General features: G+C 34.5%; 1 pseudogene; it reads left to right on the top strand.

Annotated features, from left to right (window-relative positions):
• Positions 1-1,776: 1,776 nt before the first annotated feature.
• On the top strand, positions 1,777-12,828 carry LOC149218116 (short-chain dehydrogenase TIC 32, chloroplastic-like; annotated as a pseudogene).
• The last annotated feature ends 920 nt before the right edge of the window (positions 12,829-13,748 follow it).

Below are 13,748 nucleotides of genomic sequence, written 5' to 3'. Positions count from 1 at the left end.
TTTGGAGCGGCGAAAAATTTCTAAGACACTCGTCTAATTTTATTAACATTATTATTTATCAATATGTAATATTCTAATCATTTTCTTTGTTTTAAAATAATTAATTTTATTTTTCTATAATAAACTGATTTTAAATTTAAAATATATATTTGAATTTTCTTTTCTATCTATATTTTTAAGTGTGATCCACTTACAATTATTTATATTTTATTTGTTTTAACTATTCCATATTTCTTATATTTGAAGTCAAATTATTTATCATTATATTTAATTAGTTTTTTACATTTTTTCGCAAGTATAACTTTATATATTTCATGTGAATTTACATATATCGTCAACATTCATCATATCACTAGTAAGAATTAGTAAGAATTGAATCTAGATGGGAGGATTCTGTTACTTCCTCCCAATCAACCAAAATAGCCCCAATTCACAACTTTGATTATACTATTTAATTATTTTTTCATAATATAAATTAATTTTTTATTACAATTTAGCATTTATTCATTTTTTCAATATTATTTTAATTAATTTTTTTAAATTATATTATATTAAAAAATCAAATAATTATTTATATCATACCTCTCAAATCTTATTATACCTCAATTATCAAATCAACAAAATAATCAACAAAATATATATGTATACATATGACTTTGTTTATTTTAAAATATATATATATATATATATATATATATATATATATATATTTTATTTTTATTTAATTTTAAAAATAAATAAAAAATATCCACTCAAATATTTATCAAGTTTAAAAATTCTTAAAATAATTAAATAAAAATAAAACTTATTCAAACATCAAATCAAAAAAATAAAAAAAAAAATTATAAAGGTGTAATACCCATGTAATAGATATATATTAAAAAAAAAAAAAAAAAAATTATAAAGGTGTAATACCCATGTAATAGATATATATAAAAGCAACCATAAACTTCCTAAAATAATTAAATAAAGATAAAACTTATTCAAATACCAAATCAATACATAAAAAAAGAGTAGTTATAAATAAAAACGTAACACCCAGACGCAATAGATCAATATGAAAAGAACCATACACTTCCGCATGTCTTTTGTCCAGGGTTGGATGTGTCCACCATTTAAAGTCACTGTAACTCAGAAAATAGATATTATGGAATTCAAAGTTGAAGGGATGTGATTGACATACCCGACAAAAATGTAAACAGTTAGCGATAAACTATAATTTTGTGATTAGTAAAACAGTTGACAATAAACTATAAGTTGCAGATTTTTAAAACCATTGGGATTTTGTGGGATTTAAAAAATAAGAATGAGTGGTGAATGGTAGATTCTGACAATATTTTGGAATATGATATATAGAATAAAATATAAAAGTGAGTTGTTATAATTTGATAATAATATTTTGAAATCTTGATAGATTTGATGGATAAGAATGAGATCAATAAAATCATTTGATCTATAAGATTTTAAAATATTCTCAAAATGTAAAATTACAATTAAATTAAAAACCAGTTTCACCACTCCATCTTATCAGCCCTGACAAGCTCTGCTACTATAAGTTACACAAGAGGAGGTCCCCCTTAGCTCAAACTTGTCTAATGGAACTATTTATATATTGACGTGTGCTTTCCTTCTACCACAATTTAATGGAACTATTTATATATTGACGTGTGCTTTCCTTCTACCACAATTTCTTCTTCTGTTGCTGTTGAAAATTTGTTATAATTGTCTTCCTTTCAGTATCAATCGCTGTTAACTAAATAACCAAATAAGGTATCAATGCCTTGGATATGGGGTTCTTCTGGTTTCACTTCTTCGTCTACAGCCCAGGATGTCACTCGAAGAATTGATGCCACTGGCCTCACTGCCATTGTTACAGGTTTTTTTTCTTCTCATGTTTTTTTAAGGATACTTTTTTCCAAACTATATATATATATATATATATATATATTTTCCAATAAGATTAAATGCAATGAAATCTTTGGAATGTTGTGTTTTATTGTTTTTCCAATAAGATTAAATGCAATGAAATATTTGGAATGTTGTGTGTTATTATTGGTATGTTCGACATTTTGGATAAACCCTTTACTCATCTTCAGGGATCTAAGAAAAACTTAATATCTCTAAAGATGAGTAAAGTGTTCACCCAAAACATGGAACATACCAATAATCACATACTGTTAGCATAAACAACAATTCTATAATGTGGAATAAACATAGAATTGAAAACTTAAATGCCTAAGAAAAATACCTCCAGCCATTGATGCTTGCTCACAATCTGTCTTTGTTTCTCCCTCCCATTTTGGCACTGGGCGCACCTTCAACCTTTGATTATTAAAACCTTAGATCTGCAGAACTTCTTCTAAATAGGACCAATTATTGAAAAGTATACATATTGTGCAAGAATTATTGTTCAGCGCACATTGAAACCCTCGGCCCCTCTAATTGTGCTCACTACTTTTCTTTTAAACAAAAATACAATTAAAGGTTGGACCAAAAGCAATGACAAAGTCTCATATTAGGAGCGAGGGAACCCAATTCAACCTCGAATCAAAGAAAGAAACAAGTTCTCACGTTGTCCACTATGAAAAACAATTAGACACAAACCCCAAAATTTTGCAGAGAATTTTGAGCCTAATAAGCATCAAATACCTTTTGAATACCCAGACTATTACTACACCTCTAAAGCAAGTTATGGCTGTATTATTTGATTTTCAGCCACAACAATAAATAAGTACTTGTGCCCAACAGATAAAGGATCTGCTCAGCTAGGGCCCAATTGGATTCCTACTTCTCGGCTCTTAACATACGATGTGCAGGTATGAATTTTCCAGTGCTCCAACGCTCAAAAAAATCACCAAGAAAAAACTCTCATCTATGTGGACAATCGCAGAACTGTTATGAGAAGAGATAAATGCCCAAGCAGAGAGAGCTCTTGTTCATCAAGCTGTGAAACATAATGGAGACAAGAAAAATCACTACAGAAAATCTGAAGGCACTTTCAAGCTCTGCTCTCTCAACTTGATTGTGTAAAACTGAAGGGGATTGAGATAGTGAGCTTGGGGACCAAACAGAAATATATATAGCCAAGCTTCCGTCAAGCTTATGTTGGCTATGTGTCAGGTGTTCCACAGATCATGGTAGAGAACTTCAGATGGAGTAATGGACCACTTTAGAAGCTCCCAACAAGAAATTAATTAATTGCAGTTGATTTGCGTAATTTAAGGAAATTACTGCAGTTGGTTTCCAGAAATCAAGGAAATTACTGCAGTTCACTTCCGTAATTGTAGGCAGCAGTTGTGAAAAACTTAATGGAGCTTAACATTCTCCCACTTGTTCCATACTTCCAATCTTAATGTCTCATCTTAAAACCCATTGATAATCTGTATTAAGTAATAGATACATGAATCATGGCGATAAGTCCTCTAATGACGAGTATTATCTTCCATGTATTACTATGTATTTATTCTTATTATAATTTATGTGGCAACAATTTCTTAATGAATAAACCTTATGTTTATTCCTGGTCCTACACAAATGAGTTTTCTCAAATCAAATTAAGATGCACATAAATATGATAAAAACATCACAATAATTAAGAATTTCATTAAAATAACATTGTCCATACAATGAGAAACTACATAATGGAACCAAGTCCCATATTCATTACATGATCCTTGAATTTAAATGGTGGCATGCCCTTAGTCAAAGGATCAGCGATCATCAACTCAATGTTGACGTGCTCAATGACCACTTTCTTTTCTTTAACATGTTCCCTTATAGCTAAATACTTAATGTCGATGTGTTTATTTCGACTCCCACTTTTGTTGTTTTTAGCCATAAAAACAACAGCTGAATTATCACAATATATTCTCAATGGCTTAGAGATAGAATCCATAATTCTAAGCCCATAAACGAAACTCTTAAGCCATACACCATGTAAAGTAGCCTCAAAATAGGAGACAAACTTGGCTTCCATAGTGGAAGTGGCAATCAAGGTCTCCTTGGCACTCCTCCATGATACAGCTCCACCGGCCATCATAAAAATGTATCTTGATGTTGATTTGCATGAATCAACACATCCAGCAAAGTCAGAATCTGAGTAGCCAATTACTTCCAAGTTGTCCGTCCGTCTATACATAAGCATGTAGCCTTTGGTTCCTTGAAGGTACCTCATTACTTTCTTTGCAGCTCTCCAGTGGTCTAAACTTGGATCACTTTGATATCGTCCCAACATTCCCACAACAAATGCAATGTCAGGTCTTGTGCAGACTTGAGCATACATTAAGCTTCCGACAGTGGAAGCATATGGAATGTTCTTCATTTGTTCCCTTTCAAAGTCATTCTTCAAGCATTGGTTCAAATTGAACCTATCACCCTTCACAATGGGAGCTACACTTGGTGAACAATCCTTCATCCGAAATCTCTCTAAAATTTTATTAATATAGGTTTCCTGAGACAAACCCAAGATGCCCAGGAATCTGTCTCTATGGATCTAATGCCAATGACATAAGATGCGTCACCCATATCCTTCATATCGAAATTATTAGAGAGGAATTGTTTCACCTCATGTAGCAAACCCTAATAATTGGTTGCTAGCAAAATGTCATCCACATATAAAACAAGAAAACAAATTTTACTCCCACTGACTTTCAGGTATATACATTGATCCATAATGTTTTCTACAAAACTGAAAGAAGAAATTACATTATGAATTTCAAATACCATTGGCGGGATGCTTATTTTAAACCGTATAATGACTTCTTGAGCTTGCAAACCAATTTCTCACCATCACTAGAGGGGAATCCTTCAGGTTGTTTCATGTAAACCTCCTCGTCTAGATCTCCATTGAGAAAAGTAATTTTCACATCCATTTGTTGCAACTCCAAGTCGAAATGGGCTACTAATGCCATAATAACGTGCAAGGAATCTTTCTTAGATACAAGAGAAAAAGTCTTTGTGTAGTTGATTCCTTCTTTCTGAGCGAATCCCTTAGCAACAAGTCTTGCCTTGTATCTCTCAATGTTTCCCAATGAGTCTTTCTTTGTCTTAAAGACCCATTTAAATCCAATGGCTTTTGCACCATTAGGAAACTCAACAAGATCCCAGACTTCATTACTCTTTATGGAATTCATCTCTTCCTTCATGGCATTGTACCATAATTCTTATTCTTTGCAACTCATAGCTTGTGAAAATGACTCGGGATCATTTTCAGCTCCAGTGTTGTAGTCAGATTCTTGCAGATACACAACATAATCATCAGGTATTTCTGATCTCTTTGGTCTAGTAGATCTTCTTAATGTTGTACCATTATCTTCCTGAGAAGTATGTGGTTCAAATTGTTGTTCAAAAGTTCTTGGCAACGCTTGAACTACCTGATCTACTGGACTGTCGTCAGCAGTTTGTGGAACTTCAACAATTGGTTGTTCAACCCCAGTTTTTACTTGAGGGGTGCTATGAACAATAACTAATCTATCACTTGAGGTGGAAGGTTGAGATTCTGAATGATCCTTCTCAGAAACTATGTTCCTGATTTGATCGCTCCCACTAATCAAGCCATTTTCAAGAAACTTCACATTTCTTGATTCCACAATCCTAGTGCTGTGAGATGGACAATAAAATCTGTAACCTTTAAACCTTTCAGCATATCCAATGAAATACCCACTAATGGTCCTTGGGTCCAGCTTCTTCTCTTGTGGATTATATATTCTCACTTCAGACGGGCATCCCCAAACGCGCATATGTCGCAAACTTGGTTTCCAACCTTTCCATAATTCAAATGGTGTTTTAGGAATAGCCTTGGTTGGAACTCGGTTTAATATATACACTGTCATCTTAAGTGCTTCAGTCCACAAGGATTTAGGAAGATTGGAGCTGTTAAGCATACTCCGCACTATGTCCAATAATGTTAGGTTTCTTCTTTCTGCCACACCATTTTGGTCGGGTGAACCAGGCATGGTGTATTGGGCAACAATTTCCTGCTCTTGAAGAAATTTAGTGAATGGCCCAGGTGCTTGTCCATCTTCTTTGTATCTACCATAATATTCTCCACCTCTATCTGATCTCACGATCTTAATTTTCTTGCCACATTGTTTCTCTACTTCAGCCTTGAAGATCTTAAAGGCATCTAATGCTTCGCTTTTTTTATGAAGCATGTAGAGATACATATATCGTGAGTAATCATCTATAAAGGAGATGAAGTATCTCTGACCATGTGAGTCCATGTCTGGACTACATATATCAGTATGTATAATCTCTAGTATGTTTGAACTCCTATTGGCACCTTTCTTTGACTTGTTGGTCTGCTTTCCCTTTATGCAGTCCACACAAGTCTCAAAATCAGTAAAATCCAGAGTATTAAGTACCCCTTCATTTACCAATCTTTTAATTCTTTCTATGGAGATATGACCTAGTCTCTGGTGCCATAATTTAGAGGAATGTTCATTAATAATACATATTTTAGTTCTAGTGTGAACATGCATTGAATCATAAGTGACATTGTTTTGTAAATTAATGCAGTAAAGACCATTAGACAAAATACCATTCCCAACATAATCAGCTTTATAAAATATACTGAAAGATTTTTTTGAAAACTTAAAGGAATATCCAAAAGGTACAAGCCTTGAAACTGAAATCAAGTTTCTAGAAAAACTTGGAACATAAAAGGTCTTTTCTAATTCTAAAACAAGGCCACTACTTAAAGTTAAATAACATGTTCATATAGTTTCCACATGCGAGCCCATCTTGTTTCCTGATAAGATGATTTGCTCACTTCCCACTGGCTTCCTTAGGTTTTTCAAACCCTGCAAGGAATTCAAAATGTGAATTGTTGATCCAGAATCAATCCACCATGTGTTAATATTGACATTAACCATATTAGATTCGTAACAAACAAACAAGATTAAATTACCTTTGTCCGCAAGCCATTTCTGAAATTTGGCGCATTCCTTCTTCATGTGTCCCTTCTTTTTACGAAAGAAACACTTGGAATCCTTCTTGATATCGGCGTGGGGAGGTACTTTACCTTTCCCTTTCTGATTGGCTTGAGATTTGCCCTTTCCACGCGTTGCTAGCATTGCACTTTCTCCCAGTTCCATCACTAGTCCCTCTTCCTCTTGAACACACATGGTCATGAGTTCATTAATTGACCATTTATCCTTATGTGTATTGTATGAGATTTTGAAAGGTCTGTATTGGTGCGGAAGGGTGTTCAGGATGTAGTGCACCAGGAAGGACTCTGATATTTCAACTTCAAGTTTCTTCAATTGAGCCACAGTGTCCCTCATTTTCATGATGTGCTCACACACACCTTTCACACTGGTGAGCCTTAGGGATGAGAACTTCATGATTAGGGTGCTTGCTAGTGCTTGTCTGAAGTGACTAATTGATCATCAATGGCCTTTAGCAAGTCTAGGACCTTTCAATGCTGATCAATGGAACCACGAATACCAACTGAAATTTTAGTCTTAATGAACATCATGCTTAGGCGATTAGATCTCTCCCATCGTTCATAAAGCGTGATGTCTGTTGCAGTGCTGGTATTAGTGAGTGTCAGTGGTTCATCTTTCCTAATAGCATAGTCTATGTCCATCCACCCCAAAACAAGGAGAACCCTCTCCTTCCAAACCTTATAGTTATCTCCCTTTAGTTTAGGGATATCACAATGAATTTCAGAGAAATTTGCAGGTTGTACAACTGCATAAAATTAAAGATCACATGCTTAAGTTAAAAATTGAAGCCTAAATAAAATTTCATGTTTTACCAATGTAAATCGTGCTCAAAATTGAATCTAATGACATAAAAATTGCCTGTGGGCCAAATTTCTAATTCAAGCAGATTCAATTATTCTTTATGATATAATTTATCAAAATATTCACTTAATTCATAATTATAAGAGTATATTATGATTATAATTTGATATAAATTCTATCTTAGTTTTGAACTTTATGATAAAACTATCGATTCATAATTCCTGTGGGTAAGTTATGAATATTTTATCCTAATTAATTACATAAATATAATAAAAATTCATGTAGGATAAAATTTATTATATTTAGTATAATTAATTACAATTTAATGTCTAAATAATCTTTATGTGATCCTAACCAATCATAATATATAATTTTATTTAATTAGAGATGTTGTGGCTATTCTCTAATTAATTAAAATTATATGGATCACTAGACATTATTTCTTACATAAATTGCATAAACAAAACTATACACAATACTTCACATTTCATGCTACGTGAAATGGCGTATACACATTTTAATATGAAGCAATTTAAAAAATATGGAAAGCGGAAACAATTACTGCACTGACGAAACACTTAAAAAATTTACTTAAAAAATTATTAACATTTCTTTAACTAGAGTCAAAAACAATGTTTCATGAAAAGAATAAGTCAAAATGACATTTTAAATAAACTTCATATGACTCTGCACTAATATAACCAGAACTATAAGAGAACTATAAGTGACAGAGTATGAGTAAAAACTGCCATAAATATCAGCATTATTGTAAACGACGGCAATAATTCCTCACATGATAAAATAAAATTAAAGCACCATTGTAAATTTTCACACACCATAGCAGAGATAAAATTGCTCTGATACCAAATGTTAGCATAAACAACGATTCTATAATGTGGAATAAACATAGAATCGAAAACTTAAATGCCCAAGAAAAATACCACCCGCCATCGATGCTTGCTCACAATTTGTCTCTGTTTCTCCCTCTTGTTTTGGCACTGGGCACACCTTCAACCTTTGCTTATTAAAACCTTAGATTTGCAGAACTTCTTCTGAATAGGACCAATTATTGAAAAGTATACAAATTGTACAAGAATTATTGTTCAGCACACATTGAAACCCTCAGCCCCTCTAATTGTGCTCACAACTTTTCTTTTAAACAAAAATACAATTAAAGGTTGGACCAAAAGCAATGACAAAGTCTCATATTAGGAGCGAGGGAACCCAATTCAACCTCGAATCAAAGAAAGAAACGCGTTCTCACGTTGTCCACTATGAAAAAGATTTAGACACAAACCCTAGAATTTTGCAGAGAATTTTGAGCCTGATAAGCGTCAAATACCTTCTGAATAGCCAGACTATTACTACACCTCTAAAGCAAGTTATGGTTGTATTATTTGATTTTCAGCCACAACAACAAATAAGTACTTGCGCCCAACAGATAAAAGATCTTCTCAGTTAGGGCCCGATTGGATTCCTACTTCTCAGCTCTTAACATACGATGTGCAGATATGAATTTTCTAGTGCTCCAACACTCAAAAAAAATCACCAAGAAAAAACTCTCATCTGTGTGGACAATCGCAGAATTGTTATGAGAAGAGATAAATGCCCAAGCAGAGAGCGCTCCCGTTCATCAACCTGTGAAACGTAATGGAGACAAGAAAAATCACTACAGAAAATCTGAAGGCACTTCCAAGCTCTGCTCTCTCAACTTGATGGTGTAAAACTGAAGGGGGTTGAGATAGTGAGCTTGGGGACCAAACAGAAATATATATAGCCAAGCTTCCACCAAGCTTCTGTTGGCTATGTGTCAGGTATTCCACAGATCATGGTAGAGAACTCCAGATGGAGTAATGGACCACTTTAGAAGCTCCCAACAAGAAATTAATTAACTGCAGTTGATTTCTGTAATATAAGGAAATTACTGCAGTTGGTTTCCAGAAATTAAGGAAATGACTGCAGTTCACTCCCGTAATTGTAGGCAGTAGTTGGGAAAAACTTAATGGAGCTTAACACATACAACATTTCAAAAGATTTTAGATTTTATCTGCATCAATCTTCTGCGTCAAGTTTATGGCTGTGAAAATATCCATTCTAAGATTAAATGCATTCACGCATTCAGTTTATGAGCTACAGAAAAAAAATAAAAAATAAATAAATAAATAAAAAATAAATAATATATATATATATATATATATATATATATATATATATATAATATATAAAAAATATAAAAATTAAAAAAAAAAAAAAAAAAAAATTTAAATAAAATAAAAAAATAAAAATAAATAAATAAATAAATACATGCCATATAAATTCAATTTTATTGGACTCTAGGAGGGACAAGTGGAATAGGGACAAATACTGTGAGGGTGCTAGCCCTGCGAGGTGCACAAGTGATAATGCCTGTTAGAAACATGGAGAGTGGCCACAGGGTGAAAGAAGTCATTCTCAAAGACAATCCCAATGAGAAAGTGGATGTCATGGAGCTCGACCTCAGTTCACTCAATTCTGTGTGAAGATTTTCAGCCTCCTTCGAGTCATTGAATCAACCTCTAAATATTCTCATGTAAGAAAATAAATTTACTTATCTAATTTGTCACATAGAAATGTCTGTGCCTCTATTCATGCAATTTTCTCAGTGTTTGAATTATATATATAACAGGCAGTAAGGATCGGAGTCAGGCTAAAATCTTACAATAAATTTGATTTACCAAGTACTTAAATTTATACCTGCACGGAATTGTGTTGAAGTTGAGATATACAATATTCATGTGAATCTATTTCTTGGTGTATATATATTTTTAACCCACAATTCTTGGAAGTGCACATCAAAGGAAACACCTTCGAATAGAAACACATGTTTTTTCTATAGAAAAAACTACAAAAACATGCCTGTCAATTTCTAGGCCTGCTTGGAGTAGTTGTTGATATACGCATTCCCTTGCTCTAGGATGAATGATTGCATTTTTGGGGTTGTTGTTGCATTGAGATAGTGCTAATGGGTTTTGCATTTTTGGGGTTGTTGTTGCATTGAGATAGTGCTAATGGGATGGCTTGGTTGTTTGCAAAGTAATAATGCAAGGATAATGGGATGCCCTTTCCAGCTTTCAGAGGATGGCATAGAGCTTCATTTTGCAACTAATCATTTAGGTAAAGCACAAAGAGTATATATCAAAAGTATCCAACTATACAATGTTTATGAGAGTTATACTTGTATTATGCAGAGTATAAGGTCCACAATGGAGCCAGGCTACTCTGTTCAACTAAATTATCAATGCAAAACAGCTCTCGCCCACCAAGTAAAGATGGAGTTCCATTTTTTCAGCTCTTCATTACTTATTCCAACACAAAGTGAACTCCATTTTGTAGGATGACATAATTTATGTCTTAGTTCTCTAGTATGGGATTAAGTGCCACTTTTCACACAAAGTTATGATCATATAAGTTGTTTCCAGTAATTCCTAACAACATATCAAAGTATTGACCATCAATATCTTTAAAGCTCATTACCAGGTTTGATCATAATTGCCTTTTGCTTTTTCCTACCAGAACTCCGTAGATTTATTCAATTTATTGGATAGTTAGAAGTGACCATGGAGCATGTATTAGGTCTCTAGTGCATAAAACTGCATAGCTACATGGTTGGACCAAATCTAGAAATTTCCCTCCACACTTGCACAACTTTGGGTGAAATTTTGGAAATTTTGAAAGAAGATGAAACTTTTGTCAATTTTACTGCATTTTTTTCTTAGCCTTGTAGCTCAAAAGCTTTTCTTCTGCTACTATGACAAATCTCTAGGGATGTGATAGATTTTTTGCAGTTCTTCTCACCTGTTGTGCCTTACATAATTTACTGCAACAACAATTATGAAAACATTTTAGGCTTATCGCAAAATGTCTCAACGATCTTTGTGAAGGTAATAGACTCAACACGTTAGTTTCTTGAAACTTGGGGAAATGGCAGGTCATTTTTGAATTGATTTGCAGGTTGAAGTGTGCACTTACAAGAGCTATCAAACAATATTGTTCTTCTGGTTGACATTCTATATTTGAGCGTAATTGTTGAAACTAGAGGAAAGAAAAAAGAACATATTTTTCTAGTTGAGCTTCCCAACATAGCTAATGCAGCAGCGCTTATGCTCAAATTAGTGCTATGAAGATACTTCTATTGAAGTTCTCGTAGAAATTCTCCTAATTGAGCTTCCTCTCTTACTCTGCTTGAACACAATTTGGTGTTTCCACTATAAGGAGACACTTCAACACAGATTGTAATGAAAAATTGCCTTTCTTGTTGCTTGGGTAGTGTTGCCACAAAACTAGCACACACAAGAGTATAAAATCCCAAGCACCAATGTGATAGCTTTGTTTAACTCAAGAGGTTGTCCACTGTCACCTCAACAGCTCTTCCTCTCACTTTAGGCTAGCTCTTCTCCAACACAATGGGGTATCCCTAAAGTAGGATTATCAAAGTTGTGGAATGGGTGATCAAGGTGAAAATGAAGAAGAAGCCTTGATAAAAAAGGTTGTAGTATAGTTTAGAATGTGGAAATGCAAATGGACGTAAGAAAAGGATATGGACAAAGTAGAAAATGGAGGAAAAGAATAAGAAAGGGAAATGAGATGAGAAGAAACCAATGCCTATCAATCTATTTGGCCAATGGTGATCCAGGAGGATCCAAGAGGATTGATCCAGGATGATTTATCCAGATGGATCTCTAAAAAGTACCAGTGACATGGTAAGAAGGCTCAAAACTCAAAGTGGTAGAATCTGGATAAACTTAGCTTCAGATTGAAGGCTCGTCATCCTAATTCCAATGGTGCGAACGACACTCGAATCTAAGCTCATATGAAAAAGTTAGAGCAAGTCAAAGTTCATGTTTGACTTGGACAGATAGCAAAAGAAGATGACATGGCAAAACTTTCAACGAATGGGGAAGCACCAAGTGGCAGGCCGCCATTGGCCTCACATTTCGCTAATCGCAGAAGTCAGAGATTCAAGAATCGCCCCCCAGTAGTCCCCGAGTTGCGATTACGATATCACATATCATGGGACGCAAATGGAAGACTGATGGCGTGAAGAAATCACCCCCAAGCAAGGAGAATGTGCGATGCGATAATCGCAGATCGCACATCGCAAAGGGAAGTGTTTACAGAATCAGCGCCTGGCAGGATCAGGTTGCGATTGCGATATCACAATCGCATATCGCATAAGTGCAAAGTCCCATTATATATGTTACCCCCTGGCTCTGCCAATTGCGATGGATCCCAGATGCAATACAGTTATGGGTTTCAGTTAATAGTTCTATCGGGTCCACCTTTTATCGCACATCACTAAGTGTAGAGTCCTGATAACAATACCACCCTTCGGATTTCGCCGATTGCTATTTGCGATGGGTTATTGGCGCCAATAGACTAAGGTCGTCACTAATAAAACCGTCAGTTAAGGATTTAAAGCATTGATTCTCTGTGTTAAAACCACCGGTTTAAGGATTAATGTGCGGTTAAGTAGTTAAGCAGAAAATAGCTTGTGTGAACTGTTTTTGGTAAATTCCTGTGTTAAGACTGCAGAAAACACCGCGCGTTGTTCGTGGAGAATCTCAATTGTTGAAACAACCTGCTATACTTGTCATTTGTTAAAACTGTCCGGATTGTTAAGGATCCTTCCCACTAGCATATAAATTGGGCTATCTACACATCGAGAGGGGGGGGAGCAACAGAGAGCAGCGTAGATTTACAGAGCAGAGTAGCGGCACCTGCTCCTGGTAGGTCGCCGAAACCTGACCTCAGCAATCAGAAGGTTCCGAGGTGTAGAAGCTTTGTTCCTCCGAATTGGGTGTTCGGATAGGCAATTCTGCAAGATTTTTCACTAGGAAGTCAGTGGTGTTGTCTGTTTCTAGATTTGGGCTCCCCATATGTCATTTATCTTCCAGATTGGAGGTATAAGGGTGTTTATGTAAAATCTATTTTTACTTCTTCTCTTTTCATGCCATTTAATGA

This window comes from Pinus tabuliformis, chromosome Q (genome assembly GCF_031772625.1).
Source record: "Pinus tabuliformis cultivar Carrire ecotype Pingquan chromosome Q, CPIR1, whole genome shotgun sequence".
NCBI lineage: Eukaryota > Viridiplantae > Streptophyta > Pinopsida > Pinales > Pinaceae > Pinus > Pinus tabuliformis.
Note: the sequence above shows the minus strand (reverse complement) of the source record. Positions and strands in the feature narration are given on the sequence as shown.